The sequence below is a fragment of the Anabrus simplex genome, chromosome 2 (assembly GCF_040414725.1).
Source record: "Anabrus simplex isolate iqAnaSimp1 chromosome 2, ASM4041472v1, whole genome shotgun sequence".
NCBI lineage: Eukaryota > Metazoa > Arthropoda > Insecta > Orthoptera > Tettigoniidae > Anabrus > Anabrus simplex.
Window position 1 is genome coordinate 384427137 of NC_090266.1, and position 14390 is coordinate 384441526.

Below are 14390 nucleotides of genomic sequence, written 5' to 3' on the forward strand. Positions count from 1 at the left end.
GAAGCTTCAAAGAACAGACAGAATCTATACTGTAAAGGACTGTATAGAACTAATCATAGCCTCTACTATTAACCCGTGAGGGGTTGCATCACTGTCTTCTAGACCGGGCGCATGCATTTTTTAATCTTTTGAAATAGTTTCAAGGGTCGATGACCTTCAATATTAGGCCCCTTAAAACAACAAGCATCATCAAGCATCATCGAAATAGTTTCACGATATAAAGCTTCCCCCCTTCCTGTACCTTTCAATAGACTCGTCCTTTTTACGTGTTTATGTTCACTGTTCTCCCTTCCATCACCATTCAGTCAGTGGAAAGCTTTGTCTGTAAGCCTGGTCTTTTCCACCATGCGAGACTCCTGGCATTGCCTTATTGCCTGGTCCTTTACAGCATGCGCGACTCCTGGCGTTCGCCACCTGTGGTCTTTTTTTGTCGGTATAGAAGTGTTTTGCGAGTTTCATGGGTATACTTTTATTCATTAATACTGTACCGCGAGGTATACCCCTATCTCACACATTCTAATTCTGCGCCTAATAGTACTCTCCTACTGATAAAAATGTGCAACTGATAATGTAATAAATTTGAACTTTTGTCTCAAGGTGTCACTACTAAAACCTAGGATCCTGCACCCTGGTGCGAGGTGAAAGAACTTTTCTAAAGAAGTTTTGTATCTCTAGGTTTATGGTAACTAAGTGATGTTCATTTATTTCTGGGTTGGCAATATTTCCCTCCTTTTCGCCAGTTTTGAATTTAGCCAATCCCGAAATTTTGTAATTAATTTCTAACCTATCCTGTGTTTCTTCTCCATTTTGTATCAGCCAATAAAATTTATGTGGGTGTGTCTTAATGATTCATGAAAGATCTCGAATCTTCCCTGAGGGTTTAAATACCGTGGCTTTTCACGCCTCTTGGCCACTTCATCGTCATATTTCTGAGAGTGCGGGTGTAAAGCAGGAGGCGGGTTGGCACCTCATTCATCAGGTAGCAGTTCTCCGTCAAGGTAATGGCCACATAACATCTTTCTTTATTGCTTTCTTCGCCAGTTTAGCCCGAGGGGAAGGTCCGAATCTTTAAACATGTAACTTTAGTTTCTAAATGTAACCTTCTTCTGTCTAATGTAAAAACTTCAAAAGTCTTTAACTGTAAATCGGGGATAGAGAGTGCTTTACAGTATCGAGTTCCCCTTCATTTTTGATTGGTGGTGACTACGTTTTCATAACCGATTTTCTATTCTTAATGTATTAAAATTTTCTTATATGAGTCACCTCCCTAGTGTGGGAATAGCCCCTGTTTAATCGGCCTAGTGCCCCTTAGGTTTTAACAAGTGTTCATGTAGGAGTGCAAGTACACGCCTCCATTCATCTTGTTATTTTGGTCCATTTTATTAATCTGTTCTTTTTCCACAAAGGCCCGGTAGATTGGGTACGAGATACCCCTGTTTCAAATTGTAAAATTGGGTCATAGAAGGCCAGAGTGTTGTAATTTTTTTTGAGAATTTGAGAGCCTGATAGCTCTTTCCTTAAAATGTTTTACTTACAAGGTGTGCCTCTTGGAGGCTAGGTATGTTGTTGGTCGGAGCAAGTGCCCCTGAACCGTTGTACCTTCTTGTAACTGGGAGCCGTGAGCTCAAGAAATGCTAAGCGAGGGGCTGGAAGCTTGGATTACTAAATTTTGGATGTACTGACCTTGTAAAAACTTTGTCATGGTATCTGATATGTTATTGCAATCGCACCTAGTGAAAGATTGTTAATGTTTTGGTATTGTTAATTGTTAAATCTTGCTATGTTCGAATATATAACCTTTATTGAAATTTTAATTCTTTTTTTGGACTTGTAGTTAGACCCATTCCAGCCCGCACCTTCTTTCACCTCTGCTGGTCCACGGGTAACCCCGTAACAAGTGGTAGCAGAGCGTGGTTGAATGGGTCTCAATTAAGCCTCTTTTGACGGCTAAATAGTCTATCGAACTCTCAAGTATTTTCTCAGTTGCTGGAATTTTTTTTTAATTTGTAAAATCTTTTCTATCATGTCTAGCCCTCGCAAAGTCCTCCATCCCGGCCACTTGCGCAAGGAGGAATTTTTCTATAATCTCCCCATTACGAAGGTCGAATCTGGTGGCATGCTTGTTTAAGGGATTGTGAAACTTAAGGTTCCGTCTGGTTGCCCCTTTGAAGTGGTTTCTTTTGAGTGATGATCATTGTTTGGTCGTGTGACATCAACCTTGTCATTTGTTTCGAGTGCTTCTTAACTGCACTTTTCCTATCGGTTGCCCCTTTTAGATGTAGTTTTTGGGCGAGGTCGTTGGGTATGTTCATGGGTTAAATTCTTTGCGATAGACCTACTCTCATTCAATAGGCACTATGCCTTCAGGCCAACCTCTCCTTATCTCTCCTGTTAAGCCTTGCTGGATGTCACTTCTAATGGTTGTCTGCTATGATAAAATGTGTATATTTTATTTGCATGTGTTAGTTTTCTTCCTGGGTCGGGCATTTCTCTGCCCAATTCTTCTCGTGTATCTAATGAGCTTTGTGGCGTTCAGGTGTCGCTTACGTCCTAGTTCTCTGTAATGGAAGCCTTCTATGTTGTGTGGAATCTAAGTTCCTCGGGACCTGTAGCCTTCTCTAGGCAGGATCTGTATATCGTCTATTCCGTAGGCTTGATCGTAGGGTACTCTAATTTTGCGGCACGTATTGGTTGGTAAAATTTGCTGGATTGCAAGAGGTGCTAACGAAGTATGTGTTCCTTTCGGCCAACATTCTGTTGTTTCTTCACTTTATATGTCCCTCCCATCGGTTATGGGTCAGATGGGGTAAAGCTTCCTACATACTTAAAGTGTTCCCCGTCATGATTTTTGATCTTCCCTGTTTTCGTCCTCACGACATACTCATTTCTCGGTCTCACTTCTCTATTTTTGACAGGGCCTACTCAGTTGAGGAATTTTGCTTTTATTTGAGATGTGTTTCTACTCTTTCTACCCACTATCCGGTCCTCCTGCTCAAGTTCACCCATGATGTCCTTTGTATTTTGATGCTTTGTAGGGTCATATTTTCGTGTAATAGGGGATCTGGTATGGGAGTTATAGGCTCCTTTTGGATATACATTTTCTGTTTTGTGAATTAGGGTATTTATGATGTAAGAGAATGGGAGGATGTATTGGGAGTATGTTGCTCCTTTTGGGTATTGATGCATCTTCTCGTGGTATTTCTTGTCTGTATTGTGAGGTCATGGTGTTACCCCTTTTCATGTGTAATTTGTATAAGGTAATTTGTCTTTTAACATGGGTGTAACGAAGTCGCCCCAGAGTGATTATCCCCGGTAGGACGTTTATATCGGTACGAGGCGTGTTTCGGCCTTTGGATTTATCGATGAGGTTCTACACATTATTTACTCCTGGGAGTTGTGCTTTTTCTTTGGGGCAGGCTCTTATACGGTAGTGAACCATGTGGATCGTTAATTCGAGGTTCATCCCTACGAAGTTCTCGATATTTTTTGTTATTTTTTTATTCTACCATCTCAAGAATTCCTCCTGGGAAGTAGGTGCCATTATCTTCCGTTAAATTCTTTCGGGAGTGTATCATAACAGTCTTCCCTCATAGAATGTTACTGAATTTCCGTGTCCCCCGATTTTTGGATTTGGAGTTTTCATATCGTAAAGTGAGTTGCTCTTTCTTCTTTTTTGGTACCCTGGTAATGAATTGGTACCCTGATAATGAACTAGATATGAGCATGGATGGATGTACACCCATTTAAATGTCGGAGATCTATTCATGTTTAAAAGGTTTATTCCCGCGGGCAAGCTTGCCCCCAGATTTCATGGACCGTGTGTCATTTTAGTTTTTTAGACACTTGTTATATTCTTAGTGAGAAATCCAGCCACGGAGAGGATCTTTAGGGTTCACATATCGCAGACAAAGCCTGTGTAATGTCTTTACTAATTTAGTCTTTAACGTTTTGCTGCAGTACGAATGTTATATTTTCTGGTAGGCCTTCTGCCCTAAATTAGTGTATTTTGTTATTTCTAGAAATTGAATGTACGATCTTCCCCTCTGGTTTTCCTGCTGTCTATTCTCCGTGGCCATTACCAAGCCCCCGTCTCCTGCATCCACACACCCAAAGTACTTAAGCACTCTCCATGCCGCCAGTCCCCCTGCATCTCCAATAAAGATCGTACCCTATATTCTCAAGCACACAAGTCTGTCGCGAAGATCTTCCTGTTTCAGTGCCCCCTCAGCCATCAACCGCCGCGCAGCAACTTGAACGGAAACTGGGCCCCCTTCGTTCCCGTGAAGACTCTCTGAGAACTGCGAGCCGGAATCCAGCTCCCGGCAAAGGCTGAAGTGCGGTGCCCCTACCGCCAACTCGTCTGGGGCCTGTACATGGTCTTCTAATCTGCGGCGTCCTTCACCTCTACCCCTCCCATAGTGCGGGAGAGCGGTATCTCAGGGTACGGGAGGAGTCCGGGCGACTCGTATGTACATCGGCTGCAGCGGCAGGTCTGGCCGTCAAGCATTAGCAGCGTGTAGTGTTTTCATCTATCTCTAAATTGGAATTTAAATCAATAATCAAAGTAAAGACTTTGAAATTTATTTTTTACTATGGAAATGAGTTCTCTAAATCTTCTGTGTCACCCCAAGGACGAACTTTTTTTTGGGGGGGGGGGGAGGCCTGTACCGGGAGGTACACCCCTATCTCGCACATTCTAATTCTGCGCCTAGTAGTACTCTCCTACTGATAAAAATGTGCAACTGATAATGTAATAAATTTGAACTTTTGTCTCAAGGTGTCACTACTAAAACCTAGGATCCTGCACCCTGGTGCGAGGTGAAATAACTTTTCTAAAGAAGTTTTGTATCTCTAGATTTCTGGTAACTAAGTGATGTTCATTTATTTCTGGGTTGGCAATATTTCCCTCCTTTTCGCCAGTTTTGAATTTAGCCAATCCCGAATTTTTGTAATTAATTTCTAACCTATCCCATGTTTCTTCTCCATTTTGTATCAGCCAATAAAATTTATGTGGGTGTGTCTTAATGATTCATGAAAGATCTCGAATCTTCCCTTAGGGTTTAAATACCGTGGCTTTTCACGCCTCTTGGCCACTTCATCGTCGTATTTCTGAGAGTGCAGGTCTAAAGCAGGAGGCGGGTTGGCACCTCTTTCATCAGGTAGCAGTTCTCCGTCAAGGTAATGACCACATAACATCTTTCTTTATTGCTTTCTTCGCCAGTCTAGCCCGAGGGGAAGGTCCGAATCTTTAAACATGTAACTTTAGTTTCTAAATGTAACCTTCTTCTGTCTAATGTAAAAACTTCAAAGGTCTTTAACTGTAAATCGGGGATAGAGAGTGCTTTACCCTATCAAGTTCCCCTTCATTTTTGATTGGAGGTGACTATGTTGTCATAACCGATTTTCTATTCTTAATGTATTAAAATTTTCTTATACGAGTCACCTCCCTAGTGTGGGAATAGCCCCTGTTTAATCGGCCTAGTGCCCCTTAGGTTTTAACAAGTGTTCATGTAGGAGTGCAAGTACACGCCTCCATTCATCTTGTTATTTTGGTCCATTTTATTAATCTGTTCTTTTTCCACAAAGGCCCGGTATATTGGGTACGAGTTACCCCTGTTTCAAATTGTAAAATTGGGTCATAGAAGGCCAGAGTGTTGTAATTTTTTTTGATAATTTGAGAGCCTGATAGCTCTTTCCTTAAAATGTTTTACTTACAAGGTGTGCCTCTTGGAGGCTAGGTATGTTGTTGGTCGGAGCAAGTGCCCCTGAACCGTTGTACCTTCTTGTAACTGGGAGCCGTGAGCTCAAGAAATGCTAAGCGAGGGGCTGGAAGCTTGGATTACTAAATTTTGGATGTACTGACCTTGTAAAAACTTTGTCATGGTACCTGATATGTTATTGCAATCGCACCTAGTGAAAGATTGTTAATGTTTTGGTATTGTTAATTGTTAAATCTTGCTATGTTCGAAAATATAACCTTTATTGAAATTTTAATTCTTTTTTTGGACTTGTAGTTAGACCCATTCCAGCCCGCACCTTCTTTCACCTCTGCTGGTCCACGGGTAACCCCGTAACAAATACAATGTGTTTTGCTACAAAAACTGGTATTTCTTTTCATGGATATGCTTTTCTTAAATAATACAGTATGGTTTTGCTAGATAAGCTCTTATTTTGTTCCATGGATATATTTTTCTTTAATGATACAGTGTGTTTTGCATTAAAATGGTATTTAGTTCCATGGATATGCTTTTCTTTAATAATACAGCTTGTTTTGCTATGAAAACTGGTATTTTGTTTCATGGATATATTTTTCTTCTTTAATATAAGTTAATGTGTTTTACTAGAAAAACTGGTATTTTCTTTAATAGACATGATTTTTTTCCTTAATAATACAATGGATTTCTCTGCAAAGACTGATATTTTATACTCCCGGTCAAATCGGCTGTGCGCGACCCATCACACAGCTCTTTTGACGTGACCCCTTACAGGTTAAGAATAGGTTCATGGTACATGTAGTACAGGAGTCTGGGATCTTTGACTTAAGACCTGGTGGAAGCAACTGTAAAAGAATACAGCTCAGCCAGTGGAAACTGCTTCAGTGCCAAGGGACCAAAGAGTGCCTTTTCATGTGTCAAACTTTCATCACTACATCTTCTTTGGTGAGCATTTTTGACTCTGAGAGCATCTACCATGACAAATGGTTTAATTTTCCATACATTCTGGTTTAATGTGAACATGTGTGTTTTCCTATCGTAAAAGCTTATTGTGAGGACCACATGCCAGTGATAGAAAGTAAGATGGTAGATATAAAAGAAATCAGATTCCTACATCACACTAGGGGAACCTGTTCTAGATTTTTGGAATGATTCTCCAGTGGTCAACAGAATGAAAAGCACAGAGTGAAGAAGGGTGTGGATGACTGAAAGGGTTATAGAAAATGGCACTAATGTGTAAGAAAATGGTAAATTTAGTTCATTTCTGAGGATGTTATTCATACTTTCATATTTTTTGGTACAAATTGACCTAAAAATGTGTACCTGGCTCATATTTTTACATTAATACTTAGTGTGTATAAAAGAAGCTCAAGGACACTGCCCTTGAGGCGGTAGAGGTGGGATCCCTCGCTGAGTCCGAGGGAAAAGCCGAACCTGGAGGGTAAACAGATGATGATGATGTGTATAAAAGAAATAATGAAAATTTTCACCTGTAAACACAAAATTATTGCAGAAAAGCCTTAAGATCAAGCATTTTAATTTAATATTGTGATGTTGTTTATGAATTTATATTCCTTAAATTTTACATGCTATCAACTAATAATGGTATTAAGGATCCCTACAGTAAGCAAAGCACAAATCATTATGGCAGCCTAATAAGCAGGTTTTCTCCTCAAACATAGTTGAGGTGGACATAGACTTACTTGACTTTGATTTAATTTCTCTTGTTTCCACTGGAACATAGGGCATCCGTGAAACGTCTCCATTGTGGTCGTTGACTTGCCAATGCTTTAACTTCCTTCCAAGTCTTCCCTGCTTCAAGAGCCTCCTAACCTGCTTTAGTTTACCTTCTTCTGTCAAAGTTCTAACATTCCACCAACCGATTCTCATTTTCCGTTTTGGGCCAAAGTTCGTCATCGAGGTATCCATCCAGTTTCGTTTCACTTCAGTTTCTTTAGTAAGTGGATTTAAGATGTGCGAGTTATTAGCCCACAGCACCTGAGCCTCCAAGCTTGCCGTTTTCTGTAGGGGTTGTCTCCCTTAACCTTTGAAGATCCCTCTTCACCACAAGGCAGTGGTTTCCCGCATTTCTTCAACCCCAAGGGAAAAGGGTTGCCTCGTCTGCCAGATTTGCCGTTCCAAAGGTCTCGTTCTCCGCCGTATCTGCCATTGAGGACTTCACCAGAGCCACGTTAGCTGTCACTTTTCAGGGTTCCTGAAGGGCCTTCAGACTACCGTAGCGGTCCTGGAGCACACACAGTCCCTGCTGTACATCACCCCTACAGGCAATCCCCTACTTCATGCCGTTGCCCACCTCCCACAACGTGGACGAGGGGTTGTACGTATGGGAGGCGGTGGACATAGGGCCTTTCTGAATTAAGACATATATTACAATAACTAGCTGATGTACCCGTGCTTCACTATGGAATTCTCAGAAAGACTGAATTGGTGGTTTTCCTAACTGAATTCAACATATGTCATTACAAAAACGTCAGTAGGAATGTAGCAATTAAAAGCAATGTTATCATATAAAATATTCGATCAAATGAAAAACCGCACACTTTTTCACTTTCAACGAACAGTACTACGGTGCCGATCTAAGAGTCCTAAGTTCCATAGCTGGATTAACCAGGTCGCAGACTGCCGTGAACACTCCTCTGTCATTATTCCGTTAAATATGCACACTAATCATTCCAATCAGTGCCTCAGAGTAGGAATTGAATAGCTCGAATGCTATGATGAACCAGTGTGTTACGTACCAGATATATCATAAAATGTATGAAGCAGAGGAATGGCATGCTAAAGAAGAAAGTTATCTTACTCCCCAGCTACTTCCCGCCAATATACAGGCAGGCTGTTACAGTCAGTACGACCAGGCGAGTTGCCTGTGTGGTTAGGGGCGTGCAGCTGTGAGCTTGCATCCGGGAGATAGTGGATTCAAACCCCACTGCTGGCAACCCTGAAGATGGTATTCCGTGGTTTCCTATTTTCATACCAGTCACACCAGGCTGTACCTTAAAGCCAAGGCCGCTTCCTTCACACCACTATTCATTTCCTATCCCATCGTCGCCATAAGACCTACCTGTGTCAGTGCGACGTCAAGCAAATTAAAAAAAACCTTGGTATGCTGCAGTAATCCTATCTATCGGGGATGAGAGGAAACAGAAGACAAAAAGCACATCACAACAAACAATGGTCAATGTAATGTTATTGTCGATAAAGTTTATGTGCTTTCTATATTGCAGGCCTTCACATTAGTTTTCTTTCGACTCTGTGATATTAGGGTGTCTTACAAAATTATTTATATCGTAGACTGTAGTTCCTTATTCTCAGAATTTACATACCGATTTTCACTAAATTCTGTTTACCCATTTTCTCGTGACTCGGCGCTGATATGGACTTAGTAGCAAAAATCCAAATTCATGAATATCTCTGATTATATGCGGTACGGTACCAATGTATAAGACATAAGAGATCGGAAATTTAATAACTTCTTACATAACTACTACTAACTTACGACATAACTAAAGTTAGTATTTATCGATACGACCACTAATAACATAAATAACTTATTTGAGATTTACATTTCAGGCCTTCCCCTAAACTACCATTTCACTCAACGTGCATAAAATAATTTGTAGCCTAGATTGCTGTGGTTCATCACCCGACATTACATACTGATTTTCATTAAATTCTCTTCAGCCGTTTTCTATTGATGCGTGTACATACATACAGACGGACGGACAGAGAGACGGACGGACGGACGGACATTACGGAAAAGTAAAAAATGCATTTCCTTTTTACTGTGGACATGACAGATACAGAAATACCATTCATTTCAAATTCTCAGCAATGCACTGGCAAAACACTTATTTTATATATAGATTACATTTCAGTCCTACCCCTGAACTACCATTTCACTCAGTGTAATAACATTATTGATAGCCTAGATTAAAGGGACCTATTCCCCGAATTTGCATACCGATTTTCGAGAAGATACGACCACTAATAAAATAAATATTTGACAATTAAATTTTAGGCCTTCCTCTAAACTACCATTTTTCTCAGCGTGTATAGCCTATATTGTAGCGAATTATTTGCCATCTTTGTCTAGTGATTTTCATTAAAACACGACCACTAATAACATAAATATTTGAGAATAAAATTTCAGGCCTTCCCCTGAACCACCATTTCACTCAGCGTGATTAAAATAATTTATAGCCTAGATTGTAGCGGTTCATCACCCGACTTTACATTCCGATTTTCATAAAATTCTCTTCAGCCGTTTTCTCGTGATGCGTGTACAGACAGACAGACAGACAGACAGAAATTACGGAAAAGTAAATAATGCATTTTCTTGTTACTGTGGACATGGCCGATACAGAAATACCATTCTTTTCAAATTTTGAGCAATGTACAGACAAAACTCTTATTTTATATATATAGATTACACACTTTTGTTTTTTTCCCCTGAAAAATCAGTTACAGTGGATAAGACGGGTTTTGGAAGAGACCACCTTAATTAATAGATTAATAATGATTAATATAGTATTACTAAACTATATCATTGGTATATTTATGGCATTGTCGCTATATGTATTCTAGTTATCCATAGTAGTTAATATGCAAAATTAATTATGGTACCTAGTGTTTAACTTGTGAATAAATTTGTGGGTGAGAGTTGCTGTGGACACTGAGTGTACTTTTGACAACTGACGGGTGACATCGATCAAGGACGTTAGCAGGTGACACACAACAGCGTACTAAGGTAATTAAGGAGACTCTCTCTTCAGCTTCTTTTGAAACTTGCTCGAGGGCCAATTAGTTTTGAGGCAATAATAATTTAAGTGGTACACTATACGAAAATCTCTTAACACATGGCATTGAATAATGTTTCAAAACAGATTACAAGACTGTTCACATCTTCGACCCAGCAATATAGCTGAAAAGAAGTACATACATCCATTATAATTAAAGACTGTTACGCCTTTCAGCATTCAGTCTGCAAGCCTCTGTGAATTTACTAAATGTCACCACAATCCTCTGTTTGCAACTAGTGCTGTGGCCTCATTTAGTTCTATACCTCTTTCTTTAAATCATTAGAAACTTGAGTCTAACCATCATCGTCTCGGTCTCCCTCTACTTCTCTTACCCTCCATAACAGAGTCCTTTATTCTCCTACGTAACCTATCCTTCTCCATTCGCCTCACATGACCCCACCACCAAAGCCGGTTTATGCGTACAATTTCATTCATAGAGTTCATTCTAAATTAGCCTTTATCTCCTCATTCTGACTACCCTCCTGCCATTGTTCCCACCTGTTTGTACCAGCAATCATTCTCACTACTTTCATGTCTGTTACTTCTAACTTATAAGATATCCTGAGTCCATCCAGCTATCGCTCCCATAAAGCAAAGTTGTTCTGAAAACAGACCGATGTAAAGATAGTTTCATCTGGGAGCTGACTTCCTTCTTACAGAATACTGTTGATCGCAACTGCAAGCTCACTTTAGTGGCTTTACTGCACCTTGATTCAATCTCACTATATTACCATCCTGGGAGAACACACATCTTCAATACTTGAAATTATCTACCTGTTCAAGCTTTGTATGACCAATCTGACATTCAATTCTGTTGAATTTCTTATCTACTGACATCAATTTAGGCTTCGAAAGGCTCATTTCCATACCATACTCATTGTACCTATTATCAAGTTCCAAGATATTAGACTGCAGGCTTTCGGCAAAATCTGCCATTAAGACCAAGTCGTCAGCATACGCTGGACTGCTTACTACATTTCCACCTAACTGAATCCCTCCCTACCACTTTATACCTTTCAGCAGATGATCCATGTAAACTACGAACATCAAAGGTGAAAGATTACATCCTTGTCTAACCCCTGTAAGTACCCTGAACCAAGAACACATTCTACCATCAATTCTCACGGCAGCCCAATTGTCAACATAAATGCTTTTGATTGATTTTAATAATCCCATAGTCCCATAGTATGGTGAATATCTTTTCCCACGGTACCCTGTCATATGCCTTCTCTAGATCTGCGAAAGATAAACACAACTGTCTATTCCTCTCGTAGCATTTTTTGTTACCTGGCGCATACTGAAAATCTGATCCTGACAGCACCTCTGTGGTTTGAAACCACACTGGTTTTCATCCAACTTCCTCTCAACTACTGATCGCACCCTCCCTTCCAAGATGCCAATGAATACTTTGCCTGGTATACTAATCAGTGAGATACCTTGATAGTTTTAGAAGTGAAGCATCCACGGTGTGAAGAATTATTTAATTTAATTTCCGGGTTGAACCGTGTTGTACTTGTACGCACATCACGTACAGTTTGCCGACGTTTCGAATACATTGCAGTATTCTTTGTCAAGGCGACTGAAATACCCCTACTCGATCCGAGGTAATCAGTCTCTTCTCAGGCAGAAATTACACTACTAGAGTGGCCTAGATCTTGGCCTTGGCTTACGTCAGCCAGAAAGGCTAGGATATAAAAGGCCAAGATCTAGGCCACTCTAGTATTGTAATTTCTACCTGGGAGACTGATTACCTCGGATTGAGTAGGGGTATTTCAGTCGCCTTGACAACGAATACTACAATGTATTCGAAACGTCGGCAAACTGTACGTGATGTGTGTACAACACGGTTCAACCCGGAAATTAAATTAAATAATATCTTGATAGTTGTTGCAATCCTTCCTGTTCCCTTGCTTATAGATACGTGCAGTTACTGCTTTTGTCCAATCTGAAGGTACCTTACCAACACTCCATATTAATATTACTACTCTATGAAGCCATTTCATCCCTGCCTCACCACTATACTTCACCATTTCGGGTCTAATTTCATCTATTCCTGCTGCTTTATGACAATGGAGTTTATTAACCATCCTTTCCACTTCCTCAAGTGTAATTTCACCAACATCATTTCCCTCCTCCCCATGAGCTTGACTGTTTGCAACACCACCAGGAAGATTTCCTTTTACGTTGAGAAGATGTTCAAAATATTCCCTTCACCTGTCCATTGATTCCCTGGGATCTATTATACTCGTGAGTTCACCTGAATTACTCAGAACACTGTTCATTTCCGATTCCCCTCCCTTCCTATGATTCTTTATAGGATAGAATATATTATAAAATAGAAGGTAGAGGGTTTCAGAAGCCTGGTTTGGAGCAAGGATGTCCCTCAGAGAAGCAAAAGGGTGATATGGAGGATGTACTATATACCTGTTCTGACGTATGCAGCTGAGACTTGGGTAATGAGGCAGAGAGTCGTGAATAGAATACAGGCAAGTGAAATGAAATTTCTGAGAAGCAGAATGACAGAGGAAAGGATACCGAGGAGGATGCACGAAATGGAGATAACAGGAAAACAACCAAGAGGAAGACCAAGAGACAGGCGGATAAAAGGAGAGGAAGAGTGTGTACAGAGAAAAGGAGAGGACTCGGCAAGACTGACTAGGGAGCAGTGGTGGGTAGACAAGAGGAGATGGAGAGGCTTATGTTCCAAGCAGACCTGTCCAACAGCTGGAAACTGCAGAAAATTAATTTCATCTTATTATATGTTAATCAAGTGCTTATTTTTATTCTGAGGTTAAGACAATGGCTTATGATGCCTTCATACTAGGTGAAACATGTACCATTTTTAGTTAAAAGATCAATGTAAATCATCCAAGACAATAACTTACTGTATTGATTAGGTGGTCAATTTAATAAATAACTTACTGTTATTATTCTAATCAAATATCGTCAATACAGACCAAAAATGATATTTATTACATGTAATAAGTGGTATGTTCCGAGCTGTCAGTGGAGAGATGGCGTGGGAGGACATCAGTAGACAAATAAGTTTGAGTGGTGTCTTTAAAAGTAGGAATGATCACAATTTGAAGATAAAGTTGGAATTCAAGAGGACAAATTGGGGCAAATATTCATTTATAGGAATGGGAGTTAGGGATTGGAATAACTTACCAAGGGAAACTTTCAAAAATTTTCCAATTTCTATGCGATCATTTAAGAAAAGGCTAGGAAAACAACAGATGGGGAATCTGCCACCTGGGCGACTGCCCTAAATGCAGATCAATAGTGATTGATTGATTGATTGATTGATTGATTGATTGATTGATTGATTGATTGATTGATTGATTGATTGATTGATTGATTGATTGATTGATTGATTGATTGATTGATTGATTGATTGATTGATTGATTGATTGATTGATACATAGATGTATCATCCCTTAAGAATGAATACAACGTAACTGACATTTTTGGTGAAAATTACCTTTTGGCACTGTTGGCATCCTTAATGAGACCCTCATCTGTTTCAGCAGTGGAAATTTCATAGTTACATATTGTTGTCCAAAACTTTGAGGTGAAACAATACCACATACGTACAGCGACTCATATATTTTTGAAATACCGCATAACTGCATTGTCTCATTTGGTGGGGTTGTGTGAATCAACAGGATTTCCCTTGCATTTTTATAACTCCTGCCGATTCATGCATCCTATGGCCAACTCTGTGATTGTAAATGAGTAGCCTAGGTCTACATTAGTCGTACTTCGATGGGAGGAGAAGTTTGTCTTGAGTTCCTTACAGTGCTTGTGTTAAAGTATTAATAATACTTTTGTTAAAATGTGGTACAGTAGTTATTAT